This window comes from Myxocyprinus asiaticus, chromosome 17 (assembly GCF_019703515.2).
Source record: "Myxocyprinus asiaticus isolate MX2 ecotype Aquarium Trade chromosome 17, UBuf_Myxa_2, whole genome shotgun sequence".
Taxonomy (NCBI): domain Eukaryota; kingdom Metazoa; phylum Chordata; class Actinopteri; order Cypriniformes; family Catostomidae; genus Myxocyprinus; species Myxocyprinus asiaticus.
The window spans coordinates 14,592,333-14,605,183 of NC_059360.1; positions in this window are offsets into that span (position 1 = coordinate 14,592,333).

Sequence of the window (12,851 nt, forward strand, 5' to 3'; positions counted from 1 at the left end):
CTACACGTTAGCGATTTACCATAATACTTAACTCACATATCTAGACTTAATAACTCACCCGGACTCCAGTTTCTCTTCTATCTCGTTTATTAGTATACGGCTGGAGAGATCTCTTTTCAGTAGAGACTCTCCCGAACAAAAGAATTCAGAAGCTTTTATATATTATTGCATACGTAACTCCCATAATACTTGTTTACTTCATTCTGATTGGTTTTAAGCCTATTGCAAAAGTAAAAAATCGCTTTCTAAGCAGATAACAAAGTAGATAATTCCTGTCTTTTTTTGGCAAATGTTAATGTACTAAAATAGTTGTGGCTACTCTCTGTTCCCCATATTCTCAAACATACATCATGTCTCAGACATTCTTGCTACACAGAGTAAGACACACTATTTTTAACACATATCCTGCTCTCTCATGCTGTCTTCACATGCTTAAACACCCAAAAATCTATCACACTACCTTTATGTGCTTTTTGGACCTTCAAAGTTCTGGCCACCATTCACTTGCATTGTATGGACCTACAGAGCTGAAATATTCTTCTAAAAATCTTTGTGTTCTGCAGAAGAAAGAAAGTCATACACATCAGGGATGGCAAGAAGGTGAGTCATTTGTGGGTGAACTATACCTTTAATATTAATACTAATAGACCCAACAATATGCAAAATGATTAACATGACGTAAGCTGAATAGGTAAATTGGCAATTTTGGGTTCTAAATGTTATTTTTATTTCAATGCTTTCATGCTCTCAAAGGCCAACAATTGACACCACACAAAACACATTGTGTTTGGCATAAACCATGTTTTACCTCGTTGCAAGTGAACCTACATTATATTTAATGTAGTCTGGGTCTACTGGGTCTGTTACCTTTCGTAGTTTTTTTTTTATGGCTTTTGAAGATAAGGGCATCTTAAAACCTGTCCATGTTAGCATTTGCCTAATTTGGCTAGCTTCTACCAAGTGACAGAATTATTTGCATCAAAATATCATGATTGGATCCACAACCTTTGACGTCAATAACAAAAGATAAGGGAAACGATTTGTCCTCCTTTTTAAAAGCTAATAAGCATATTTATTTTGCTTTCCCTGTTGTCATGCTAACAGCCCTTCCACCCACCAGTTGCGAGCAACTGCAGCATGTCCTCTGACTGCAGCGCAGACTACGGCAAAGTGCACATTCGTCCCCACCCCCCAACCCTCCTATTTCTCCCCGGACCACCTCGCCTTGAGAGCTATTTTTAGTCGCTTGCCTAATGGAACTCTTCTTGTCTACTTAGTCAGAGAGGCACTGTTAACTGTAGGCTCACTCGGGAGCATCAGAGACTTTAGAAACAAGCAGCTGACGTAAATAATTAGCTGCAAACCATAGACTCAAATGCTGTGTTCACACTGCAAGCCAAAGTGCCCAATTTCGATTTTTTGCTTTGAAAAAAAAATAAATAAATAAATAAAATAAAATAAAAAATATATATATATATATATATATATATATATATATATATATATATATATATATATATATATATATATATATATACAGGTGCATCTCAATAAATTAGAATGTTGTGAAAAAGTTCATTTATTTCAGTAATTCAACTCAAATTGTGAAACTCGTGTATTAAATAAATTCAATGCACACAGACTGATGTAGTTTAAGTCTTTGGTTCTTTTAATTGTGATGATTTTGGCTCACATTTAACAAAAACCCACCAATTCACTATCTCAACAAATTAGAATATGGTGACATGCCAATCAGCTAATCAACTCAAAACACCTGCAAAGGTTTCCTGAGCCTTCAAAATGGTCTCTCAGTTTGGTTCACTAGGCTACACAATCATGGGGAAGACTGCTGATCTGACAGTTGTCCAGAAGACAATCATTGCCACCCTTCACAAGGAGGGTAAGCCACAAACATTCATTGCCAAAGAAGCTGGCTGTTCACAGAGTGCTGTATCCAAGCATGTTAACAGAAAGTTGAGTGGAAGGAAAAAGTGTGGAAGAAAAAGATGCACAACCAACCGAGAGAACCGCAGCCTTATGATTGTCAAGCAAAATCGATTCAAGAATTTGGGTGAACTTCACAAGGAATGGACTGAGGCTGGGGTCAAGGTATCAAGAGCCACCACACACAGACGTGTCAAGGAATTTGGCTGCAGTTGTCGTATTCCTCTTGTTAAGCCACTCCTGAACCACAGACAACGTCAGAGGCGTCTTACCTGGGCTAAGGAGAAGAAGAACTGGACTGTTGCCCAGTGTTCCAAAGTCCTCTTTTCAGATGAGAGCAAGTTTTGTATTTCATTTGGAAACCAAGGTCCTAGAGTCTGGAGGAAGGGTGGAGAAGCTCATAGCCCAAGTTGCTTGAAGTCCAGTGTTAAGTTTCCACAGTCTGTGATGATTTGGGGTGCAATGTCATCTGCTGGTGTTGGTCCATTGTGTTTTTTGAAAACCAAAGTCACTGCACCCGTTTACCAAGAAATTTTGGAGCACTTCATGCTTCCTTCTGCTGACCAGCTTTTTAAAGATGCTGATTTCATTTTCCAGCAGGATTTGGCACCTGCCCACACTGCCAAAAGCACCAAAAGTTGGTTAAATGACCATGGTGTTGGTGTGATTGACTGGCCAGTAAACTCACCAGACCTGAACCCCATAGAGAATCTATGGGGTATTGTCAAGAGGAAAATGAGAAACAAGAGACCAAAAAATGCAGATGAGCTGAAGGCCACTGTCAAAGAAACCTGGGCTTCCATACCACCTCAGCAGTGCCACAAACTGATCACCTCCATGCCACGCTGAATTGAGGCAGTAATTAAAGCAAAAGGAGCCCCTACCAAGTATTGAGTACATATACAGTAAATGAACATACTTTCCAGAAGGCCAACAATTCCCTAAAAATGTTTTTTTTATTGGTCTTATGATGTATTCTAATTTTGAGATAGTGAATTGGTGGGTTTTTGTTAAATGTGAGCCAAAATCATCAAAATTAAAAGACCAAAGACTTAAACTACTTCAGTCTGTGTGCATTGAATTTATTTAATACACGAGTTTCACAATTTGAGTTGAATTACTGAAATAAATGAACTTTTCCACGACATTCTAATTTATTGAGATGCACCTGTATATATATATATGATGTACATTCACATGAGATGAAGACTTTAGAAAAGCTGTTTTATTCTAGATATGGTGCTGGCCGCACTTTCATGAGCACCGCCATTTTGAGATCATATGACCAGCTGAAACTTACTCACTTTATTGTTTTACGCCAGTGGTAAATCAAATTTTTACGAATAGAGTTATATTGACAAAAATTGCATGAATTCCAGCCTTAACATTGAAGCCACTATGTAAAAATCAGATATGTATATAATTTTCTTTTGAAAGTAGCCCAGATTGGAATTGAAAATGTTAGATTTTTGCTGTTCACACTGCCATTTGAAAAACAGATCTGTGTCATATGTGACATGGGCCACATAACCAATGTCATGGACAAGGGTCACATATCCACATAACCAATGTACATGGATACATGCAAAATTCAGAGGTCACGTGATGATTTGCAGAGGTCAAATTCGAGCAGGTGGCATTAAATGCTGTATTACATCAACTAAAGTATATGCCATGTGGAAACAACTTTGCACTTTTAAAGTTAATTCTCATTGGCATACATTTCCGGAAAAATCTCTTGCCCTTATTGACTTAAGACAAAATGTGATGCGACAAATATTTTGGAAGCTTTTCGCAACAGCTAGTGGATTTGTTCTCAAATCTTATCACCTTATTGTAAATGTAAGTGTATGCTTTGCACCCACATCTCTAAAACCAGAATTGCAGCTTTAGTTTACTGTATCTGTAATAAGAATTTCTTAAGTGTTTGTAATAGCTACTATAGAGTTGTGAATAAAGCTGGGAAACACTGTTCATATGTTGCAAAACCAGTACAGAATTGTCTGAATATTTAATACATTTTTTGGCAATCAGCCATATTTACTACTGTATGTGCTCTCCTGTACTGCCCCCATCTGGACATTCAACATGTCTCCTCACTCTTTCATTGCTTCAGGCTGATATAGTGAGGAGAACACCAGAAGACCAGCCCACTCTGATTAATGGTTAATTGATTACTAATAAAGCACATAAAATCTAAAGCAACGCATTCAAGCAATATTTTGTCATTTGTTATGTGTCAGCTTAACAAGAATTGACTTTGAATCTCACTTATTATTCTTTGTTCAGTTTTGTCCATGTTAAATGTGACATGCTAAATAAGTTTACTGACAATTAATACAGTATGTGGCTGGCACTGAGAATAGCTAACCATAAGGGTTGTGGCTAGAAGGTAACCCTCATTCTGCGAATATTATCACGCATGCACATTTGCTACTACCAAGGTCTGGTTAAGGCGGTGTCTCAGTAGACCTTATCACAACAGCACCATCTTTAATTTTCGACTGGAATGACAACGAGGCTATGAGGGATGGGCAGTCTCTTTAATGGGTTGAAAAAATATCTTTCCAAGAAATTTCAGTAGACAAATAACTCTAGACAAGATAAATTGTGGAAAATTTGATGTAATCTAGGATCTTTTTGATAGCTTAAAGGCCTGTCAACCCCAATCTGTGACGATTTTGCAAGACAAACCTCTGACGGAAGGTCTATTCACACCGAGTCCATAAAAAGATTAAACTAAAAATTATTTCACCCCTGTACAGTAACCGGCGCTGTTGTGGTGCTGTTGTTGTACCAGTCTCCTGTTCGCACCCTTCAGCTGTTAGTGATTAATATAATAAATGCTGTTAAAGCATATATTTTCCTAATTTGGCATAACAGTTTCATTATGTTCTTTCCATGATGTTGATGCATTTTGAAGAATATAGAATCTGTGTTTTATCTGTGAATCAGTGAGATGAGTAAAGAGCACTGTTTCATATTTATTTGCACATGTATTTTGCTACAAGTAGGTCTATATTCCAGACTCCCAAACTCAACTTCTCTTTTAATAATGCCTGGATAATATAACACAAGGTACAGTGATATAAATACACGTGGAATAATGTACATTGGGAATAACAGTATAGTATAAAATATGATGCATATATTAAAAATAATATTAAAGAAAACTGCTCAGTCTTTTCTTTATTTAAATTATTGCAATACTTTGTTATATTGTCCTTGCAATAAAAATAGCAGTGTGGTAATTGTTTGTCTACTCTAAAACATTGCATGTAACAAATTTGTTTATGCATACCTGACAACCTGTACGCATTTTGCGTAGCGGGTACGCATTTTGATCTCAAAGTACGCTGGTACGATTTGTCACTCTAAACTACGCAAAAACCTGGTGACGCCTCTGTGCACGCGCAGTCCTCAAATCAAGCAACAGCTAAACAAAAAGAGTTCGACCAATCATAGCGCTGGGTTCATTCCCAATATAAGAAGCGGAGATGATTGACAAATTCGCCTATTATTATAAAGAGACTGTAAATCGACAGCAACGCAAAATCCCGCTCGATCCCCCTTCCACTCCCGCCGTCTTACTGATTTCTTAAGCAAGGACAGTACAGTAGTCACGGTACTTCTAACTCTTTAAGGTAAACGGGTTGGGGTGGATGTGGAAAGTTGAAATATTGAATTGAGTTAACTTAATCCTCTGGAGTCGACGTGATCGCATGGATTAATTTAAACTACTTCGTCATTCATGGTCACTCAGATAAGAGGAAGACATCATTCAGCCATGCAAATTAAAAAATGCACAAGTAATGCTGAACAATAAATCTAAATAAAATTGAAATGGCTATATGGCTTAGTGGTTATGAAAATGCTGTGATTTTTATTTAAATAAATATTTTGATGCGCCGCGTGTTCCAGAGAGAAGACTTCCAGAATTGTTCAGGCGCGTGGTCTGTGCTCTGTGGAAAGCGCAGAGGGTCAGAATTCAGGTGTTTTGTATCGCAGTATTAAGCTTTGAAACGCCGTTTTCTAAACCCCGTAAGGCGTTGAGTAAACGCGGTACGCCGTCACGCGTTAAGTTAACGCGTGTTATTTTAGCGCCTCACGTAACTTAATTAGCGCATTCATTTGCTCATGTACATCACTCCCCCTCTATCGCGTTTGAGGTATCTACGGCAAGTCGGAGGATTCAAATCATTAACGGCAACGATTTATTTTGTTTCACAGTGCAAACGCACATTAAATGACTGCACCCGACTTTTGTTGACAGATAATTCAGGACCTGATGTCCTTCTGTCATCATTTAATAGGTAAGGATTTTGTCTCCACTGTCCAAAACTGTTTATTCAACTACTCACACAGAATTTGACTCGAGGTTTGATTTCAGGTTTAACAGCTAGGTGACTAACTAAGCTGGCTATTGGTTTTCACAAACTTTGCAAGCTTTATAAGCCAACCCCTTGCCCACTCCAGACTCAATTCTGAAAATGTAAAAATAGTTATGAGAATGAGTGCATCAATGCTTTTCCAATACTTGCAACACACTCAACTTTTCAGGAGTTTGGAATAACTAAGAAAGAATTTGCTACTTTAGTTAGCTTGCAAAGTTTGTGAAAACCAATAGCCAGCTTAGTTAGTCACCTAGCTGTTAAACCTGAACTCAAACCTCGAGTCAAATTCTGTGTGAGTAGTTAAATAAACAGTTTTGGACAGCGGAGACAAAATCCTTACCTATTAAATGATGACAGAAGGACATCAGGTCCTGAATTATCTGTCAACAAAAGTCGGGTGCAGTCATTTAATGTGCGTTTGCACTGTGAAACAAAATAAATCGTTGCCGTTAATGATTTGAATCCTCCGACTTGCCGTAGATACCTCAAACGCGATAGAGGGGGAGTTATGTACATGAGCAAATGAATGCGCTAATTAAGTTACGTGAGGCGCTAAAATAACACGCGTTAACTTGAGGCGTGACGGCGTACCGCGTTTACTCAACGCCTTACGGGGTTTAGAAAACGGCGTTTCAAAGCTTAATTCGGCGATACAAAACACGTGAATTCTGACCCTCTTGGGTTTCCATATTTTTCCGTCACAGAGCGGCTCATTTCACTGCTGCGCCACACAAACTCATTTGGTGTGAGTTTGTGCCACTTATAACGTGCACTTGACCGCAAGATGCGCAAACATTTCCCCTGATTTGTAATGAGAATAGTTTATAAATCAGCGCTTACGAAAATGTACCATGGTTTTACCATGTACTGTACTGTTTTTTTTTTTTTGGTTTTTGGCAGAATGAATAAATTAAAGACAGACATACAGTAAATATGAGTATTGTCCTAGTTTTGTTTAGATTATGACCAGTGTTTACTCTAAAATACTGCCTTAACAGGTATAGCACAAAGGTGTGTGTGACTGAGTGCAGACCAGCTAACCTTTGGAAAATATTAACGTTATCCTAACGCTACGTAATTTGCAAGCTAGCTTGCTTGTTCACCAGGCATTTAAGTTGGCAAAGTAATATACAGGTGCTGGTCATATAATTAGAATATCATCAAAAAGTTGATTTATTTCACTAATTCCATTCAAAAAGTGAAACTTGTATATTATATTAATTCATTACACACAGACTGATATTTCAAATGTTTATTTCTCTTAATTTTGATGATTATAACTGACAACTAAGGAAAATCCCAAATTCAGTATCTCAGAAAATTAGAATATTACTTAAGACCAATACAAAGAAAGGATTTTTAGAAATCTTGGCCAACTGAAAAGTATGAACATGAAAAGTATGAGCATGTACAGCACTCAATACTTAGTTGGGGCTCCTTTTGCCTGAATTACTGCAGCAATGCGGCGTGGCATGGAGTCGATCAGTCTGTGGCACTGCTCAGGTGTTATGAGAGCCCAGGTTGCTCTGATAGTGGCCTTCAGCTCTTCTGCATTGTTGGGTCTGGCATATCGCATCTTCCTCTTCACAATACCCCATAGATTTTCTATGGGGTTAAGGTCAGGCAAGTTTGCTGGCCAATTAAGAACAGGGATACCATGGTCCTTAAACCAGATACTGGCTGCTTTGGCACTGTGTGCAGGTGCCAAGTCCTGTTGGAAAATGAAATCTGCATCTCCATAAAGTTGGTCAGCAGCAGGAAGCATGAAGTGCTCTAAAACTTCCTGGTATACGGCTGCGTTGACCTTGGACCTCAGAAAACACAGTGGACCAACACCAGCAGATGACATGGCACCCCAAACCATCACTGACTGTGGAAACTTTACACTGGACCTCAAGCAACGTGGATTGTGTGCCTCTCCTCTCTTCCTCCAGACTCTGGGACCCTGATTTCCAAAGGAAATGCAAAATTTACTTTCAGAGAACATACCTTTGGACCACTCAGCAGCAGTCCAGTCCTTTTTGTCTTTAGCCCAGGCGAGACGCTTCAGACGCTGTCTGTTGTTCAAGAGTGGCTTGACACAAGGAATGCGACAGCTGAAACCCATGTCTTGCATACGTCTGTGCGTAGTGGTTCTTGAAGCACTGACTCCAGCTGCAGTCCACTCTTTGTGAATCTCCCCCACATTTTTTAATGGGTTTTGTTTCACAATCCTCTCCAGGGTGCGGTTATCCCTATTGCTTGTACACTTTTTTCTACCACATCTTTTCCTTCCCTTCGCCTCTCTATTAATGTGCTTGGACACAGAGCTCTGTGAACAGCCAGACTCTTTTGCAATGACCTTTTGTGTCTTGCCCTCCTTGTGCAACGTGTCAATGGTCGTCTTTTGGACAACTGTCAAGTCAGCAGTCTTCCCCATGATTGTGTAGCGTACAGAACTAGACTGAGAGACCATTTAAAGGCCTTTGCAGGTGTTTTGAGTTAATTAGCTGATTAGAGTGTGGCACCAGGTGTCTTCAATATTGAACCTTTTCACAATATTCTAATTTTCTGAGATACTGAATTTGGGATTTTCCTTAGTTGTCAGTTATAATCATCAAAATTAAGAGAAATAAACATTTGAAATATATCAGTCTGTGTGTAATGAATGAATATAATATACAAGTTTCACTTTTTGAATGGAATTAGTGAAATCAACTTTTTGATGATATTCTAATTATATGACCAGCACCTGTAAAGTTATATGCTCCGTGACCATGTGTCGCAAATTGTTAAATGTGACTTTTTATTCGCATTCATAATTATTATTAAAGCAGATTATGGCAGGATGGGGAAAAACTGTGACTGCCATAGTGTCCCGAGTGGTCTCTCCACTAACAGATGGACGATGTCCCAGCACTCTGTCGATCTCGAATCATGGAAAGTTGTTACTTTGGGCACCGCTTCATCCATTGTGCGTCTTATCGGATTTGTTCTGTGTCCGCAATTTTATTTTTACCTGAACCTGTACCACTGTGCGCTGGATACACAACTTATACGACAATATCCGGATGCATCTCAATAAATTAGAATGTCGTGGAAAAGTTCATTTATTTCAGTAATTCAACTCAAATTGTGAAACTCGTGTATTAAATAAATTCAATACACACAGACTGAAGTAGTTTAAGTCTTTGGTTCTTTTAATTGCGATGATTTTGGCTCACATTTAACAAAAACCCACCAATTCACTATCTCAAAAAATTAGAATACATCATAAGACCAATAAAAAAAAACATTTTTAGTGAATTGTTGGCCTTCTGGAAAGTATGTTCATTTACTGTATATGTTCTCAATACTTGGTAGGGGCTCCTTTTGCTTTAATTACTGCCTCAATTCGGCGTGGCATGGAGGTGATCAGTTTGTGGCACTGCTGAGGTGGTATGGAAGCCCAGGTTTCTTTGACAGTGGCCTTCAGCTCATCTGCATTTTTTGGTCTCTTGTTTCTCATTTTCCTCTTGACAATACCCCATAGATTCTCTATGGGGTTCAGGTCTGGTGAGTTTGCTGGTCAGTCAAGCACACCAACACCATGGTCATTTAACCAACTTTTGGTGCTTTTGGCAGTGTGGGCAGGTGCCAAATCCTGCTGGAAAATGAAATCAGCATCTTTAAAAAGCTGGTCAGCAGAAGGAAGCATGAAGTTCTCCAAAATTTCTTGGTAAACGGGTGCAGTGACTTTGGTTTTCAAAAAACACAATGGACCAACACCAGCAGATGACATTACACACCAAATCATCACAGACTGTGGACACTTAACACTGGACTTCAAGCAACTTGGGCTATGAGCTTCTCCACCCTTCCTCCAGACTCTAGGACCTTGGTTTCTAAATGAAATACAAAACTTGCTCTCATCTGAAAAGAGGACTTTGGAACACTGGGCAACAGTCCAGTTCTTCTTCTCCTTAGCCCAGGTAAGACGCCTCTGACGTTGTCTGTGGTTCAGGAGTGCTTAACAAGAGGAATATGACAACTGTAGCCAAATTCCTTGACATGTCTGTGTGTGGTGGCTCTTGATGCCTTGACCCCAGCCTCAGTCCATTCCTTGTGAAGTTCACCCAAATTCTTGAATCAATTTTGCTTGACAATCCTCATAAGGCTGCGGTTCTCTTGGTTGGTTGTGCATCTTTTTCTTCCACACTTTTTCCTTCCACTCAACTTTCTGTTAACATGCTTGGATACAGCACTCTGTGAACAGCCAGCTTCTTTGGCAATGAATTTTTGTAGCTTACCCTCCTTGTGAAGGGTGTCAATGATTGTCTTCTGGACAACTGTCAGATCAGCAGTCTTCCCCATGATTGTGTAGCCTAGTGAACCAAACTGAGAGACCATTTTGAAGGCTCAGGAAACCTTTGCAGGTGTTTTGAGTTGATTAGCTGATTGGCATGTCACCATATTCTAATTTGTTGAGATAGTGAATTGGTGGGTTTTTGTTAAATGTGAGCCAAAATCATCACAATTAAAATAACCAAAGACTTAAACTACTTCAGTCTGTGTGCATTGAATTTATTTAATACACAAGTTTCACAATTTGAGTTGAATTACTGAAATAAATGAACTTTTCCACGACATTCTAATTTATTGAGATACACCTGTACATAATCAGGTCTTCATTTCGTGTCTTGGTGCTGACCCTCTAACCTAACTCAGTTAATCTCTGACTTTGACATTGACCCCACTGCAATCACCATTTGGCCTTGTTTGGCCTAAGTGTAATCAGTGGGCAAAAGGCCATTGGCCGTGGGCTCAGAGGAAGCCCTGGGGAGGCACGATGAAGTCCCAGAAGTGACCGTGGGAACACAACTGGCCCTGGCACTCACTAGTATGTCCTTATTTTGCCCGAAAGTGAAAACGCAGCTAATGTGTATTTGTTCCTATGTGCTGCCTCAGTGAGAAAAAAGATTAACAATAAACATAAATCGTTCTGCCACTGTTTTCTTATTTGATAATTTTAAATGTGAAACGCCCCTGTTTTTGATGGCTTGTCAGTTCATCAGTGTGAGATCAAGCTCACTGATAACTGCCAAGGCCACAGGAGTCCACCCTACCAACCGCCAGAAATAATATAAAACTTGTTGAAAGTTGTCGAAGTGTGGGCTGAGTCAAACTGAGAGACGTGGTTGTGTGCAATGACTCCCTTTGATTCGACAATCGACAATCCCTTTAAACTAAAATTTAAATTACGTTTACAGCTGATAAACAGATGAAAAACATATTTTTTTAGGTTGTTTGCTCATCTGCAATATGTCTATAAGACGTATGTCATTAAATATGTCTCGGATGTCAACAAGACATTCAACAGATGTCTTTGAGATGTTTATGATTTAGAATGTTTGTAAATCTGATCTTTTTAACATGTTTAGCAGATGGTAATTAGATTGTGATGCTTTTCAGATGAAAATATCTAAAACTGACATCTCAGGTAAGGTTAGAGTCTGGTTAGGGTTCAGGTTGGGGTAGAGGTTAGAAGGCGGCAAAATGTTTTTTATAATAATGGATTTGAATTGGCACAGGCAACATGATCATCTTGAGAACTAATTATCAATATGATTTAACCTCCTTTCCATTTATTTTGACTTTTTTGTTTTCTGAGGGTCTATCTACTTCTAGACTAGAACCCTTGTCTCCCATACCATAAGTGGTCTTCTTATCCATAATGCCACTTTGGCCTTGGTAATGTTATTATGTTTAGGGTTTGGTTTGGGGTATGGTTAGGATTAGGGTTTAGGTTGTGTTAGGGTTTAAGTAGGAAATGTGCTGCAGTTGCATCTCGTTCTTGCGGGACTCCATATAAATGCAGTGTATGAATGTATCACCCAAATCTCTTTTGCAAAACATCTGTTTTGGGTCATAATGTAGCCGTGGCCAACCATACTTTTTGAGTTCAGAGAAAAAAATGCAACCCCTCTGCATGGCCACAAGATGTCACCGTTCTCATTTTACAATGGTTAATTGCACTTACAGTTGTTAATTACAATGGTTAATTCCACTTGTCCAAATCACTTTTTACAAACAAAGACTCCTATAGTATGTAAGCACTCTCTTTGCATGTGAAATGAGATACAGTGCTATTCTGTTGGGTTAATTATAGTTTGCAGTATTATGTTCAAAGATATTAATTTGTCTGATTTCAGAAAGTTGCGGAAGTTCGAAATGGGCCATTTTTGCAGCTCAGCTTCAATTAATGATTTTTATTTACTGGGGGAGGATGTTTTGAGTTCTGAAAGTTACAGAATGTTTTCATAGTAGAATGAACTGTTTTATCTCTAAATATCATGGAAAAGATAATTCCTCGTGCTATATGACCCCTTGAATTAGTTAACATTTGAGGGAAAGCTGTTACAAACAGAAAAGACCAGGAAACTGCAAAGTTGCCACAGTTCAAAAGCCTGACCCCTAGAAGTCCTGTTTGAAAACTAGATCTGTGAGCTTGTAGCAAAAAGACGAGAAAGTTCATGTTTATGCAAATCACACAGC